The sequence below is a fragment of the Lonchura striata genome, chromosome 13 (genome assembly GCF_050655825.1).
Source record: "Lonchura striata isolate lonStrDom1 chromosome 13, ASM5065582v1, whole genome shotgun sequence".
Classification (NCBI taxonomy): Eukaryota; Metazoa; Chordata; class Aves; order Passeriformes; family Estrildidae; genus Lonchura; species Lonchura striata.
In genome coordinates, this window is record NC_140715.1 from 5,742,604 (window position 1) to 5,757,983 (window position 15,380).

At 38.2% G+C, this 15,380-nt stretch overlaps 1 long non-coding RNA gene across 2 annotated transcripts in view; it reads right to left on the minus strand.

Annotated features, from left to right (window-relative positions):
* Window positions 1-1,272: 1,272 nt before the first annotated feature.
* The window catches only part of LOC144247147 (uncharacterized), a 65,522-nt gene continuing 51,414 nt past the window's right edge, over window positions 1,273-15,380 (minus strand). For both annotated transcript variants that reach the window (XR_013340843.2, XR_014958281.1), the window contains exons 5-7: window positions 4,091-4,202; window positions 3,467-3,549; window positions 1,273-2,148 (exon numbers count right to left, since the gene is read on the minus strand). This is a non-coding gene — a long non-coding RNA (uncharacterized LOC144247147). The remainder of the gene's footprint in view (window positions 2,149-3,466; window positions 3,550-4,090; window positions 4,203-15,380) is intronic.

The window sequence follows — 15,380 nt, forward strand, 5'->3', positions numbered from 1 at the left end:
TACGGAGTAGACCCAAACATTGTCAAAGCTGCAGAGAAGACAAAAGCCAATTTTTTCCTCAATAAATCGAACTCTGCTCACTTCCATGAAGAGATCAACTCAGATCTGAAAGACACACAGGTTTCAGTGGCACCAAAAGCCCTCCAAGCCTGGAAATGCAGGTGCCTGTCAGGGTCTGTGTCTGGGTTATTCAGCTGTGAAACTGTTTTTTTCCCACATTTCCAGGAAAACACCACACCCACAGAGCACCTGCTCTCTGCACAGCACGGGGGATCCCATGCCTCAGCCCACAGCTGGAATTTTGTATTTCCTACAATCCCTGACCTCACACAGAGAGAAGATTTTCTCCACACAGATCTCTCTTCAGCTGTGTCTTTCTGACTGAATCAAGCAACTGCATTTTTACAGGGAGCAAATCAACAAAATTATCATCATGTGACCCTTACGTGGCAGAACACCCCCAAATCTATTAGAAAGCACACAGAGTCAGGCCAAACTTAGTTCCTCTTGCAAACTGCTTTCTGTTTAACTGTATTTCTTAAAGGAAAAAAAGGGACACTCACAGTTCACAAATATAAGTTGTAGCTGAGAAACATTGAAGAATCCTGTATCAAGAGTTTTCCCCTTTGTTAAGTGGGATTTATCCAATCATTTGGATTGGGTTGCCTTGGCTTTCAATTTCCTTTGTGTTCTGACAAACCTTGGTTTGATAATTATGACTTCTGTCACACTTTTGCTCCTTTAAAGCCATGGTGTCCACTGGAACCAAAATTCAAGGTAGAAAATACCTTCCATACAATCTGTAAAGCTTCTCAAATAACATAATCAGATTTCATAAACAGTTTTATTTATAGATGCATGTTTTGTAATTGTTCCTTTCTAAGATGTTTAGGTAAGAGCTGGAATTCAAAGTTAGCAAAGTTCATTTTCATGTAATTATGAGTCCAAAAATAAAGGAGAAAAATAAAATCTAAAAAATCCTTCAGCTGACAAAAACTTATTCTAGCCCAATATTTTAAAAAACGGACTACTTACCTGGTGAAAGAAAAGTCAGTTCTAATCTGTCTTTTTCAAAAACTGTAAAAATTAAGAACATCATCCCCCATATCACCACTGACTCTTCTGAACTGTAATTCTATTCCATTGCCCTGCCTTGAAAAAATCTGACAACCCAGAAACACCTCCTATGGAATTGTGTTTTATTAGTTTAAATAATCTCACCAGTGAGAGAGAAATAAAATATAAACCAGCATAACAAATTCTAACACTGCATATTTTTAAAGTAGAATAAATCTCTATTTGATTATTCAAATAAACATATTTGGTGTAGGAATAAAGCTACATCTCAACATTCAAACATGTCCACAAATATGATTGAATATGAATTGTAATGAACTACAGGAAAAGAATGGCAATGCAAATGTTGGGCCAAGAATATTTCGGGACAGAGCAGTGAAACCACAAATTCCTCCCTGTTCTTGTAGCTAGTTGCATTACAGAGTTATTACAGAAACTAGAATAGAAAGCATTTTTGGTTTTCCAGAAGTAATCTGCTCTTTGACCCTTTCCTCAGCAACATTTTTAAGATGAGGAAGGCAGCTCAAAACACAGATTGCAGTTCCTCCTTCACTGGCAGTTTCTTATCCTGTTTCCTCAAGCACAACTGAGACAAGAGACAGTGACTTGAAGTAAATTTCAAATCTTCTGTAACTGCTCCAACACGTTTTTTTTTTAAAGGAGAAAACCATGTGAGAAACTTCAAACTCAGCTTCCTGATATTTTAAATTAATTACATCAGTCTTTCCAGCCCTAGTGGGCTTAATTTAGGAAATGTGGGTTGAAAAAAACCACTCAGAACCAATAACCTACTTTTTTTTCCATTCCACATGTTTAGTTTAAAACAAAGTCTACCTGCGAGAAACCATGCTATCATTGTACAGTTCAAAAGAAAGAAGGTGAAGAAGAAAGAAGAAGAAGAAAAAAGAAGAAGCAGCAACTTCAGCAGTATTAATAGAAGGCAATACATGAAAATAGATGTTACTTAATCAGTCAAACTCCAAGTCTTTTCTTCAGCTTCTCTTAAATCTTTGGCCTTCATAGGATGGTTGAAATTCAAAATCAGGTCACAAAGCAGTAGCTGGCTTTCCACTGAAAGACAAGGGCAGTATATCAGCATGGCATTTATTGAGTGACAGTGAATGATATCTACAGACAGCATTGTTTTAGTGTTCATCTATCAACTCACTCAAGAAGTTGAAGGATTGCCTTGTTTCACTTGCTTCAAGATGGTTAAATTCAGTTGGTGTTAGCATGTTAGCAATATTTTTTTTTTCTAATTGCATTAGAAGACTCTCAGTGTTCCTAGAAAGAATGACTGATCACCTAGCATGGTTAACTAATGATTCTATTGCTCTCTAGCTACTGTTCCATTAATTTTTCAAAACACAAGAGCAAAGCTATTGCTTCATTACATTAAAACCCAGTTGTCTAACACAGAAAACCAGGCCATTCCAACTGCAGACTCTTAGAAGAAGGTCTTACACAGTTTTTTTGTTTAACTGGATGGTGAAATCAGAATTACCATTTATTTTCTTCAACTCATTAGACATTGTGCCAACATTTTTAATTGCAGCCTCAAGGTTAAACTGTCCATCAGAATTTTTGATCGCCTGTATGAAATAGGAACAAAACATGACTGGCAGGGTATATATGACTCATAAACTCATTGGTATATATAATAATAATACTAATGACATTTTTGCTTTCATTTTCTTAAATAATATTTAACTAAAACTTCCCCCGGTTTATAATTATCCACATAGACATGGCAAATTACAACTATGGAAGGCGAGCAAAAAACACTCAGGGCTGGAGCTTTTTTCCTGACACATTTTTCTTATAGAAACAACCACAGTTAAATTAATCGTGTTTATGAATTCCTCTCAGCATCATTTTTCATGTTTGTTTTCGACCAAGCTTTTCGTACGGAATCAAAAATTAATCGAGAATAATCATTCAGCCACAAGATGGAGCTACAGTGACATTAACGTGGCCAACACCCGGTCACTATTAACACTGAGTGTTACTGAATCTGCCGAAACATGCTCAGAAACATTCGTAATTCGTTTATTATCAGTATCTGCTTGTCTACTTTAGAAACTTAAATTTCCTGCCTTTAACGTTCAATTAAAAACCAATCAAAATCTAGACATAATTAAGACTATTAACCATTTGAAATGAAATATAATTTGAAATTTCAAATGTGTACTATGCTCCTCAAGGAATTTTTTTCCTTATGAAACATTTCAAAGAGAAGTGCACATAGCACAGTTTCTGGCCTAGTTATAAACTCTCTACTTATCATTCAGAAATTCTAAAATCTGGAAAAACTGTTTGATTCATAAATAGTCTTCCTTATGTAGAAAATCTCAGCACATTAAGAAGCATGACCAAAAAATTAACATACATTTAACATAGATTCTTTGTCTGAGTCCCTTTTCCCTTCAGTCAGTGGCTTTATGTTGAGTTCATCAGTCATGGCTGAGGCTTCTGAAAAGACAACTCCCAAATTATTAAGGATTATTAAGTATAAAACATATAAATGTAAATATCTCACATAAAATATATAATAAAATTTTAAAAATATAACAACTAGACATTAGTTTCATTAGTGTTATTTTAAAGTAGAGTCTAAGAGCTCAAATGGTCTTAATTAATCTGAGGAAGAATGAAAAACTTGGGTTTTATTTATTTTACTTTCTTTTAGGGGCAGCATTTCAGAATTTTTTCAGGAGTTCAAGGTGGAATTACCAACAGTGTGTAAGTGTTTGAGTAATGGTGATGAAGAATTCCTCTAACATATTCCTGTGCTTTTTAAACTGAATTTTTCTGAGAGAGCTAAAAAGGCATTGCAATTGGTTTCTAACACCAATTTATGGATGGAAAATCTAAAACACACACAAAAAAAGTGTTGACTGTCTATGGTGGTGCATCTTCCCTGGGCCACACAATGATCTGAGGCTTTTAAAGAGACTCTAAAACACTCTTTTGGCCCTGTCTGCTGGCCAGTAACAGAGCAGAGATTGAATACCAGATCCCTGGGCTTGTTCTTCCCCCATTCTTCCTGCTTGTCTCTCCTTACACGTCAGGACACCTTTGGGCAAGCTGAAGTGTGTGACAGTCACTGGTAAGATGTTCCAACCCTATAAAAGGGGGAGAAAAAAGGGGAGGAGGGTTATTTCACCCTGGGGTGTGTTTTCAGATGGGGTGCAATGACACGAGGCAGAGGGTGCTCAGCCCTGGGGCAGTAAGTGCCCCCCAAAAAGACCTCAGGGAGGCCACAGCTCCTTTGGGCTCCTGTGGGTCACTGCCCTGTACTGGCTGAAGCCCCTGCACAGGAGCCAGTGCACCAAAACTCCAAAATGAGCTGAAATATGGTTTATGTTGGAAGGCACCATAGAGGTAATCTGGCTCTGCCTTGCCTGCCAGGGACAGGGACACCTTCCACTAGTCCAGGCTGCTCCAAGCCCTGTCCAAGCTGGCCTGGAGCACTTGCAGGCAGCAGGAGCACACGCTGCTGGCACAGCCAGGATGAGCTGCTCCCTCCTGCAGCAGGAGGATGTGCAGACCCCCAGGGGCAGCTTCTCAGCAAGGAAAGCCCCGTGGTGTGTCCCTCTCCCAGCACATCAGAGGTCAGTGGGTTGCAAGAGTCCTGGGGGAGTCACAACTTCAGGAGAGGATGGTAAAAAGCAATTGCAAATGTTGCAAAAGCTGAAGAAGAAATGGAGACGAGAGGACTGAGGTGTCAGCAGGGGGTGGTGGATGAGGAATGAATTTCCTGCTGGCTTTTGAAGCCCTGCCTTGGGAGAGCTTATTGCATGTGCAGCAACTTAATTGATAAGTCAGTTCCTTTTGGTCATCAATTCACATTCACATGGAGTAAAGTAAGTTATACTATTTGAGCAAAGCTTAATAGTGAACCTAAATTTAAGGAAGCCAAGAGAAGCACTTTGCTGGACAGATTTATCCATTTAGACCATGCTCAGTGTTAATTTAACAATGACCACTGCCCTCAGAATCACACACTTGACTTGAGTTGGAATCAACAAAGCCTGCTAACTAATGACTGAGCTTGGGAACTGCTCATTTCTTCCCCAGTCTGTGCTGTAGTACATAAAGCCAGGGACACCAAGCAGGGGAATGGCTGTCAGCACTTTTCTTTAATTTACTGGAACCACTTTTCCTGCTGCTCAGCATTCATCTGTATTTTGAACTCGTTGTTTGGCACCAGTGGAGAAGGAATAACCAGCACCTCTGAGGAGAGTGGAATTACTTGGATGTGCAGTAGAGAACAGATGGACAGGGTGTGCTTGGGATATGCTTTCATGATATTTCTTCTTTAAAACAAAGCATTCTAAATGTATTGGTTTATGACTGAATTGGAACTCAGAACAGCATTTTCTGGTATGGCACAATTAAACTGTGATTCAAAGAGAAAACATGATATGCTGCTTACATTGCGGGGCTTTCTGGAGATGAGAAATGCAGAGCAGGAAACCCTTCACACATAGACTAATTCCTGTACTACAGCCTTTCAATTTACAACCTCTTGCCAGCACCCCAGTGCAAACAAGTTAACTGTGCCCTTTCTGTGGCCTCTAAGGAAAAAGTCCAGCTGAAGCTGCTGATTTTACTGGTAGAATACAATATAGAGCTGTGTACAAAAGAACATACAAGATGATTTTATATGTCCTCTAAATATAAAAGAACCTACAAAAGTTTATATAAATATAGATACAAAGAAGCAAAATGGTATCCTAGCAAGGTCCTGAAAAATATTTGTGTCAGTAGAAGGAGCAGTTATTTCCTTCACTAACCTGTAAAGCAGAATGCTTCAACTGATAAACCCTCTTTCTGTCAGTTTACTTTCTACATTTGGATGTTTTTTCAACATCGTATAAATAATCATTCCCATTGCACTTCCCATTTTTCTGTAAACTAACAGTGCAAGGAAAAATAATAACCAGAATAATTAGATTCAAAATATGTACAATAAACTGAGTTGCCAGAACTAATTGGACAAACCAGATAGAGTGGTTCTTAAAGGCAGGGCCTTTCTAAAAATAATCTTCAACAATGTGAGGTATTAACCAACAAGGTGACCAACAGTGCAAGAAATTGCCTGTATGCAGCATTAAAAAAAAAAAAAGAGAGTAAGAGATATTTAATTTCTACACTTGAATTTACTTGGAACAGAAACACTTTCTGGATTTTCCTTTATAAGGCAATATTTCAAACTGAAACACTGAAATTACAGGTTTAAATTATTAAGTTATACCTCTGTGAGGAGCATTCTCGTAGGTGTTGCTGGCAATTTCACATCAGCATTTCAGTTTATGAGCTGCAGTTTGCTCTTTGCCTGAAGTAAACCCACAGGTTTATGTGCAAAGATACCCAGAGCTAAAGCTCTTCAATCACAGGCTCCTCTGGCCATGGGTGGTACTTTACACACAAAACCCCTCTGTCCCCAGAGGCTTTTGGAGAACACATTCACTTGTGAAGCTGTTCAGACACTTTTATGAATCCCTGATAAAGACAGAATTACTACCAAACCAGTTCTCTAAGGAGGGGAAAAGATCAGGAAGACTAGAAATATATTTCAGGATAGAGAATTATGGTTATTATGAGAATGATGCAGCTATTACGGGCAGATCATCCTCCAGCACTGCCTTCCTCACCTCTGCAGTAAAATTACCCTAAGCAGGACTTCAGACAAAATAAAGCAGTTAAATACATAACCACTGGACAGGAGAGTTTGAAAACAAAGGATATACAAAATTATTTTCTTGTGTGGTAAGAGATGAAGTAGAAAGAGAGAAACCATGATCTTGTATTGTATCTTATGGTTAGAAAGATGTTTTAAAGAAATTGTTCTAGTGGGAAGTAGAAAAAAATGTATTGACTTCAAAATAATATTTTAGTGAGGAGCTTAATAAGCATTTAGAGAGACTGTCTTTTAAGGAAGTCATATTCATGCCACTGCAGTAACAGATGAGACATAAGGAAATCACAGTGTTACCAAGGTTGAAAGAAACCTTTAGGTTCATCTAATCCTGCAATCTACCACCATAATCAACCTTAAACCATATCCCCAAGAGCCTTATAAAGTTTTACTGAAAATATCACCATTTGCTATTACTGTGAAGGCTTTAGCTTTCATAAAAGATTCCCTAGTGGGTCTAAGACAAGTGTTTAAAGTTTCAATGCATGTTATTAAACTTTCACATGAAAAACTTTGACAAAAGAGAAACTGATTTTTTACCATCACCTAAGTATAAAAATTTTTAATCCAGATTGCAAAGAAAGTCAAATCAACCAAACCAACACACACAAAATACAATGCAACCTTGACCACTGACAAAGTACTGTATTTCTGACAAAATACTGTATTTCATAAGCTCTGCAGCACATGTCAAATTTTAAGTGATGAAAACTGCTAAATGCTGAAGGCCAAGAAAAGCCTGACCAGATCATGGTACCAAGACAGTAAAGCAAAAACCAGACTTTGTCTTTAAAAGTTACAGTCCAAGTATTTGAGGTGAAGAGTGGTAGGTAGAAAAGAGTGCTAAGCAAATGGCCTTGTCTTAAAACATGCTCATAAAAGAGGAAGAGTAAACCCTGAGTTAAAATATATATTTGTGGCATATATTATATGCCACAAATATAGTAGCATAGTATATATATGCCTTAGTATAATAGATGAAACCTGTTATAGTTAATAGGTGAAGTATAATGTTATAATATATATGAAGTCTAATGTTATACTATAAGAGGTGAAACCTGTTTGCTTGTGTTTTCAGCCAGAAAACTTCAATAAATTATGTAGCACACAATGTTACATGATATAACACATAATACAAATTTCTGAGACTGTTTTCATGACACCCCATTAAGACAATATTAAAACCAAAAACTTGCACCTACAGAATGAAAACCACTGCAGCCTTTCACAGAAGAAATGCATTATTTTTAAACAATAAAGAGCGCAAGCTTATGCTTTGTAGATAGTCTAGGAAGTGTTCATTTGGTAATCTGGGAAGTTTTTTTATGTGTAGTAATTTGTATATAAAATATGTTTAATAGGGTCTGAACTTTAAAGTGGTTCTGAAAGGTAATATTTACGGTAATTAAATATTTACGGTAATTATATGGCCTGTTAAAGATTGGAATATTCAATAACTGAAGACAAGTGCACAACTAATGCTAATACAGATGGAATTTTGTGCTGAAGCTGCTTAGTTGGTATAAATATCTTTTACACAAAAATAAAGGTATATGTCCTGCAGTTTATTCATATATAAGACTTGTGCTGCTTATTTTTTTAGTAAAGTCAGGTAAATAGGTGCAGAGTTTCTTAAAAGATGAACAGTAAATATCAGTTAGGTTTTGATGGGATAATTGGAATTATCATGAATAATCATGAATGCTATTTTTAGTGGAACTTGGGGAAATTCACAAATAGTTTTGCTTTCTTCATAGTCCAAATATGAAGGAAAGGGAGAGCTCCTGGTTAAAGCCTGGCATGCAAGCTCTGAGCCACTGGAATTTGGAGGCATGACTGATCTGCAGTGTTTTTTAAACTGAACTTCAAATACATTCATGAGTTGAGTGGAAGATTTTCAAGAAGCATCTAGAAATTCCTCATGCTTTCTGGATTTCATGAGAGAAGTGATTTCTGATGCTATCAAATATTTTCCCAGCCCATCATAAACCACTGAAATGACACAGGGCTTGACAGCAATTGTGAACCTTTACTTGTTCACAAGCAGCTGTCTAGAGCCAAAGAAGTGTGTTTGCTTCTAGTTCTCAGGGACACTCACATCTGCTTCTTTATGGCTTTGCTTACTAGATTCCATTTAAAAAGATTTTATTCATCCACCCAGGGAAAGTAAGTTTATAAAGCAAGGAATTGTGACCTTGTCTCCAGATCCTAAGAAACCAGTGAATCCAGTTTGTCTTTTGGAAAGCGCTGAGCCCTTCTGACTGGGATGTCATTGCTTAACAGCTCTGTTTTTACAGATATTTTACCATTGCTCTTTTATCTTCATAGATTTTTATAGCAGTAACACAGTGCCTGAAATACTGTGGAGAGAAATAAGGGAGTGTGCTAATGGCAGTAAATCAGGTTTATAATTTGCTACACTACAAGTTAGCCCTTCTTCATTTAAATGAATTTAATACCATCAGCTGTAATGGTTAGAGACACGATGTAGATATTACAGCTTCTATTAGCTGCTTCTATTGTAATTATCCACACTATTTTTCATTTGTCAGCATGCATACATTACTACATGAAATGCCTTATAGACATTAGACGTACAGAAATGAGAACTGAACAAAAGAATTTAATTCTGCTCAGGGAAATGGTACTATCATTTTGAAATTACAGGTTTGATTACTTTTGTTGCTTTATCAGGAGACTTCTTTTTGATTTACTCATGACCTGGCCAGGATGAGGCACAACAAAACATCCTGAAGCAATTCCTCTCTCAGCTGTTTGAATGGGCATTTCCCTGTAACTAAGGCTTTTTTTGTAAATTATTTACTTCATAAATAAAGAATTCACTCTTGCAACACTGTTCATACTCTATAAGTACAACTGTGTCACAAATTCCACCTAACACACTCTCTGCAAGATGGAACTGGAGAGCAACAAGAGAGAAGCCACTAGATGCCCTCGTTCCCATAATCAAAGCGTGTTGGGCAAAGGAAGCAGAGCATGCTTGCCCTAAAAGGCTGGTGATTCAGCCCAAATGTGAGAAAGAAGATATCTAAAAGATGTCAGATAATTGATGCCATTGCCTTGAAAGCACATTGTGACAGCTTCCCACCCAGGGATCCTGTGATCCGGGGGAAGGCTCTAGCAGGGGGAAGCAGTACAAGCACGCTCAGAGGCTGCTCCCGTTCTGTAGTGGCAGTGATTGTCCCCCCCAGTGCCACCCTCAGGAGGGGATTCAGGCACATTCAAACAACTCCAAAAAAAGCCTTTTCCTTTCTGCTGATGACAGTGACAGCTGAGAGGGCTGGACCTCCTCTTACTGAAGTTCACTGGCCTTCACCACGCCTGTGCATTTACCTTGTGGGAAGCCTCACGTTTGCACGTCGTGGCTGTGTCTGCACAAACCCACCAGGTGGGCACCTGGATGAGCTGCCATGCTGCATGTGCAGACATTGAAAAGTTGCATTATGTTCTGGATCAAATAAGCAAACTGAAATACTGGAGTATGTGCAGATTCTTTTAGCAGAAGGGAGAAGGTGTGAAATCAGTTATTTCAACTGCAATTTAACAATTTTCCAACTCGGAGCAAGACTGCTCTGAAATAGCTATGACAGAAGTTAATCAGTTTCTAGCTGTGATCATTTTGTGGCAGCTACTTAGCCTCAAAGACTAAGAACTGTCACTGTCCCTGGGGGGATTTAACAGACATAGATGTGACACTTGGGGACACAGTTTAGTGGAGGCCTTGGCAGTGCCAAGGGAAATGGTTGGACTTGATGGTCTTAGACATTTTTCCTTCTTTAACAATTCTATGATTCTATGTTTTCAAAATTGGGAATCAGGCCCTTTTCCCTGTTGCTTCACTAAACTTGATGATTAGCTAAGAAAATCAATAAAAAATAATGCCAAAATTATTCTTCTTTTCGGAGTCTGTCCTGTTCAGATAAACTTTACATATATACAATTTTACATTTTAAAAGTGCAATGAGACTGTATGAGAAAAAGCAACCCAAAACTCCTCAAAAAGACAAAAATGAGAATTTGGAAGACAGTTCCAGGAATAGGTCTGACAGTTGATAATTTCTCTTGTAAACTCTAAATGGGTGAAAACTCTTATGACATTACTAGGTTTCTTTGGAACCACAGAGGAATAATTTTATGACAAATTAGGCACATTTAAATGCAGCAAAATATTTATAGTTATATATAATCCCCATTTCTGTGCATTCTGATATATTAACAGTGACATTTACCCAGGGAAATATTTCAGAACTCTTTTTTATTGTGCTCATTTTTCAACTAGTTTGGAAGCAGGATAAATCATGGAAAGGATATGTGTGATTTGGTTATCAGACTGGTGCTGCAGACACACTGGAACAGCACCACAGCACAAAGAACTGGGAGGTGCTTCCCCTTCCCACATATAACACAGGAGCTGGATTTAATAGTAAATCAAGGAAGTCAGTCCTAACATTTTCAAACTGCCTGGACAAGAGATAGCACCATGTATGAATTTCATATAGTGCAATGTGGCTGTCAAGAGTTAATACCAGCTGACAGTGTATTTGCCTTTCCAATCCAGGTACCTTTTCAGTGCCCTGATTGTTTCCCTGCACATGATGGACCTGTGATCCCTCCAGCAGGGTGAGAAACATATCCCAGACATCACCAGGTACAAGGTAAGGCATGTTTGCCATGCCAGCTGCCTCTCTGCTTTCTGTGCCTATCACAGCTCTGTGCTGACACCAGTGAACTCACAAAAGGTGTTTTCTGCTGGAGCCACTACACAGCTGACATCTATAAGAGGTTAAATAAAAACTTTTCCTTCAGTTTCAGATCTAGAGCTAATTAATATTTACACACTGTACCTTCTACCCCCATAGCCTAAAATCCAGGCTGTCTGGATCCTGTGCAGAATTGCATATTATATAAATACTTGCAATCAAAGTATCCTATTCCAGCCCAGCAGATGCTTTATTTGCCCCTCAGCAGCAGACAAGATAACTTCCTGGACTTTTATAAATTTACATTGTGAGGCTTTCTCCCCTGACACCTCAGGTGTACTTTCTGGAAGTGTGGCAAAATATTTAAATAAAAGGATGCTCTGTCTGCTATATTTTGCAGCCTTGCTTCCCAAAATTAGTTTACTCGGTTCCAGCCCTGAGCAGCAGCAGGCATGAACTCCCTGACAGGGACAGCAGCAGGCATGATCCCTGTCACCTTTACTGAGGGCACATCCCAAAGCAGTGGATGTGGAACAGTGCACCCCAAACATTTGCAGATGCAGGCTCTGATGTGGCTGCAAGGACTGAAATTACCTGGCCAAAGTTACCTCTTTTTCTGCTTGGCTCCCAGAAATATCCCTGCAGCAAAGAGCTGTGGGTTCAGCCAGAGACAACACGTCTACAAAGAACCAGATTAGGCTCTGTACACACCAACAAAATAAAATGGCCTGTTGAAAATAGAGCTTTACAAACTAATTTAATAGGTTATTTTTTTTCCTACCTTCTTCAGGAACCTGAGGAATTTGATATAGAATAGTTGGTTTAACTTTGGAGAATCCATGCACATTCACAGATAACATTACTTGACAGGTATTACACCAATTTCCTAATCCATTCCCACTATTCCTCTGCACAGTCCTCAAAAGAAGCAAAATAAAGCAGGATTATTTCTTAAGGCTTAATACTGCTTAATATATCTTTTGACATGCTTAATATATCTGGGACATGTAAATCACTATAAATTGCCTTCCAAAGTTAAATGAGATACAAAAATGTTCTGACATCAGTTGCCAATTTATACATAATAGTAAAGGATTTTGTTGCTGACAATTGTAATAAATAGCTCTAAATAAGGAATATGAAATCTAAATCTATGAAATTGAAAAATCCTTTACCTGTGTAAATATTCACCTTTTCTGAGTGCACTTGTCTCAATATTTTATTCACAATTTTCTTTTGAATTAACATTCCTTTAAGATATTTACTTTGAATTTACACTCTTGCAATGTAGATGATAAGAAAAATGAGCAGGTACAAAAGAAACTGTTCACTGCTGGTCAGGATCCTTGTTCATGGTTGTAATGAAACTGTAGGTTTATGTACCAGAACTGCAGAGGTTACTGTGCCTCAGAAAGAGACCTAGAGGGATCCTAAGGAGCTGTCTCTGAACTAAACCCATGAGAACACAAAAATGTTATTCAATCAGAAGTACAAAATTTTTCTTAGTGAAAATTTGAATGCAGCCAAAAGTTTGGCCTTGACTTGGTTGATACCAACAGCTGATCACTGAACTTTAGCATAATTTTGGTCGTGCTGCTCTGTTCTCATCCTGACCCCACCTTAGCATTTAAAGGAATCAATGGGGCTCCACTGAGAGTCATGAGAGCATTTATTTTCTGAAGAAATGATGACATTTTACTGCCCAAGCCTTTTATGACACCTAGGTTATATTGCTTCTGTGCCTGCTTTTTATAGCTTTCTCCTCTAGCAAGAACTTGTGGTGTAAATATGTAAGAAATGTTTAAAAAGAATCACAAAGAGAGGAATCTGGAAGTGTAAAATCATGCTCTGACTTACTTAAATCATCATATCTCATGAGGGGAATGTGCATTGTGTACATATAACAAATCCTAGCCTCTCTTGCAAATTAACATTTGGTGATGCAAAAATTCATCAGTTCTCTGATATTTAATGTTTTATAAGCTACTTGTTGGGTCTACTCTCAGGAAGGCCATCCTTTAACTGTTACAAATTAGGTTTTGATTACTGTACCACTGAAAAATAAAAGTACCACATAAAAATTCACAAATATATGTATTCAGTCATTCCAAAATAAGAAGGTAAAAATACTTCACCAAAATGACTGACGTAAAGTTGTTTTATTACTTTTTTCTTGCCAGTTTCTCTGACACAAAGGTCTATAAGCTGTTGAACACTACTGGGCAGCCTGGCCTGGTCACTTTTTGAAAAAGCTGCCAGAAGCAAATTTCATGTCAAAGTTCATTAACACTGATCACATTAGCAAGGATTTATTGGCAACTGCTGGTGTAATAAAATACATTTTAAATGCTTTGGGTGTAGAGTCTGCTGTGCCTAACCATGCTGGCATTGCTCACTTTTGAAAAGTGTTGCATGATTTACCACTTAGCCTAGGCACTCTTGTTTGATTAAATCCCTCTTTCCTTGCTGCTGGGAAGCAGAATTGGCAGCAACAAAGCATCTTTAATATTCTATGTAGCACACCTCTAGAGGTTTTTGAATACATAAGTTCAAATTTTGGGTTAAAAGCTCCCTAAATTTGATTTTACTTGGCTGCAAATAGGCAACATGAAAATGAGCAAGTAAAATATTACAGCTGGTGCAGAAAAGAATTTAAATTTCCACCTACTAAAGTACTTCAGTCTAAGGTGAAGCTGAATTGTGAGTCACTGGAGCATTCCCTCCTCATCTCTGTAGTGCTGCCCGATTAATGAGTCTGTCACAGGTAACCCTGGGGCTACAGGATACAGCAGCTGGGAAGTGACATAAAGTCACTTTAAATAGAGCTCTGTACACCTGTCAGATAGTTAAAATTTTTGGACAGTGCAAACAGTTCATGATGTGAAGGACAACTTGGTTAATAGGCCTAGAAACAAGCCATTCAATTGCTTTCAGAAGGAATCAAACCTGAGTAACATATAATTATTAACAATTAGCAGTTCCAGTTACTGGTTTGTCTGAGCCTTGATGGTGTCACCAGTAAATGGAAACACTTTGGAACAGATTGTTTAAGTGTTCACTGGACTGTATTCACTCCACTTTCATGAGGATAGCTGTGCAAGCAGTGAGGTTTTGGTCTTTTCCAAGACTAGGAAGGGAAAAAGGAAAGCTTTGGCCATTAAAATTACAGATTTCCCAAGCAGGCAGTTAAAAGAATGAAAAGCAAGGCACATTTCATAACAACATATGCAAACAAAACACTTTGTCTCAAAAATTGGTGACTACTGAAACCAATGTGTGGACATTTTTGCAAACTGGAGTATGTGCTGCAAGGAGAGCAACACCATCAACCTTAAGAAACTTTGAGGTGGAGCAGGGTTGTTAGCAGGAACATACCAGTAAAATGCTGTTGAGGAGCTGAAGCCTTATCTCACATTTCCCCCACCTTATATTATCTCCAGGACTGTGGCTAGTACAGTCAGACCTAGGCTACTGACTGCATTTTTTTCCAGATTAACACTCTCCTGAGAACTTAGAGTGAATCAGAGTGGGCTGGGTTGGAAGGGACCTTAAAGATCATCTTGTTCCACTCCCCTGCCTTAGGGACACCTTCCACCATCCCAGGCTGCTCCAAACCCTGTCCAACCTGGCCTTGGGCACTTCCAGGGATCCAGGGGCAGCCACAGCTTCTCTGGGCAACTTGTGCCAGGTCCTCACCATCCTCACAGAGAAAAATTTATTTTGCAAATTTCAGAAGTTTCTGGGAAATGTAGTTATTTTATTTTTCTGCTACAATTTCTTCCTTTCTTTATGATGTTTCCTGGATGGTTTTTCTGTGGTTTTTGTATTAATATTTGTAAGGAAGCACTTGATAAGGACTTACTTCTCTGTCTTATTTA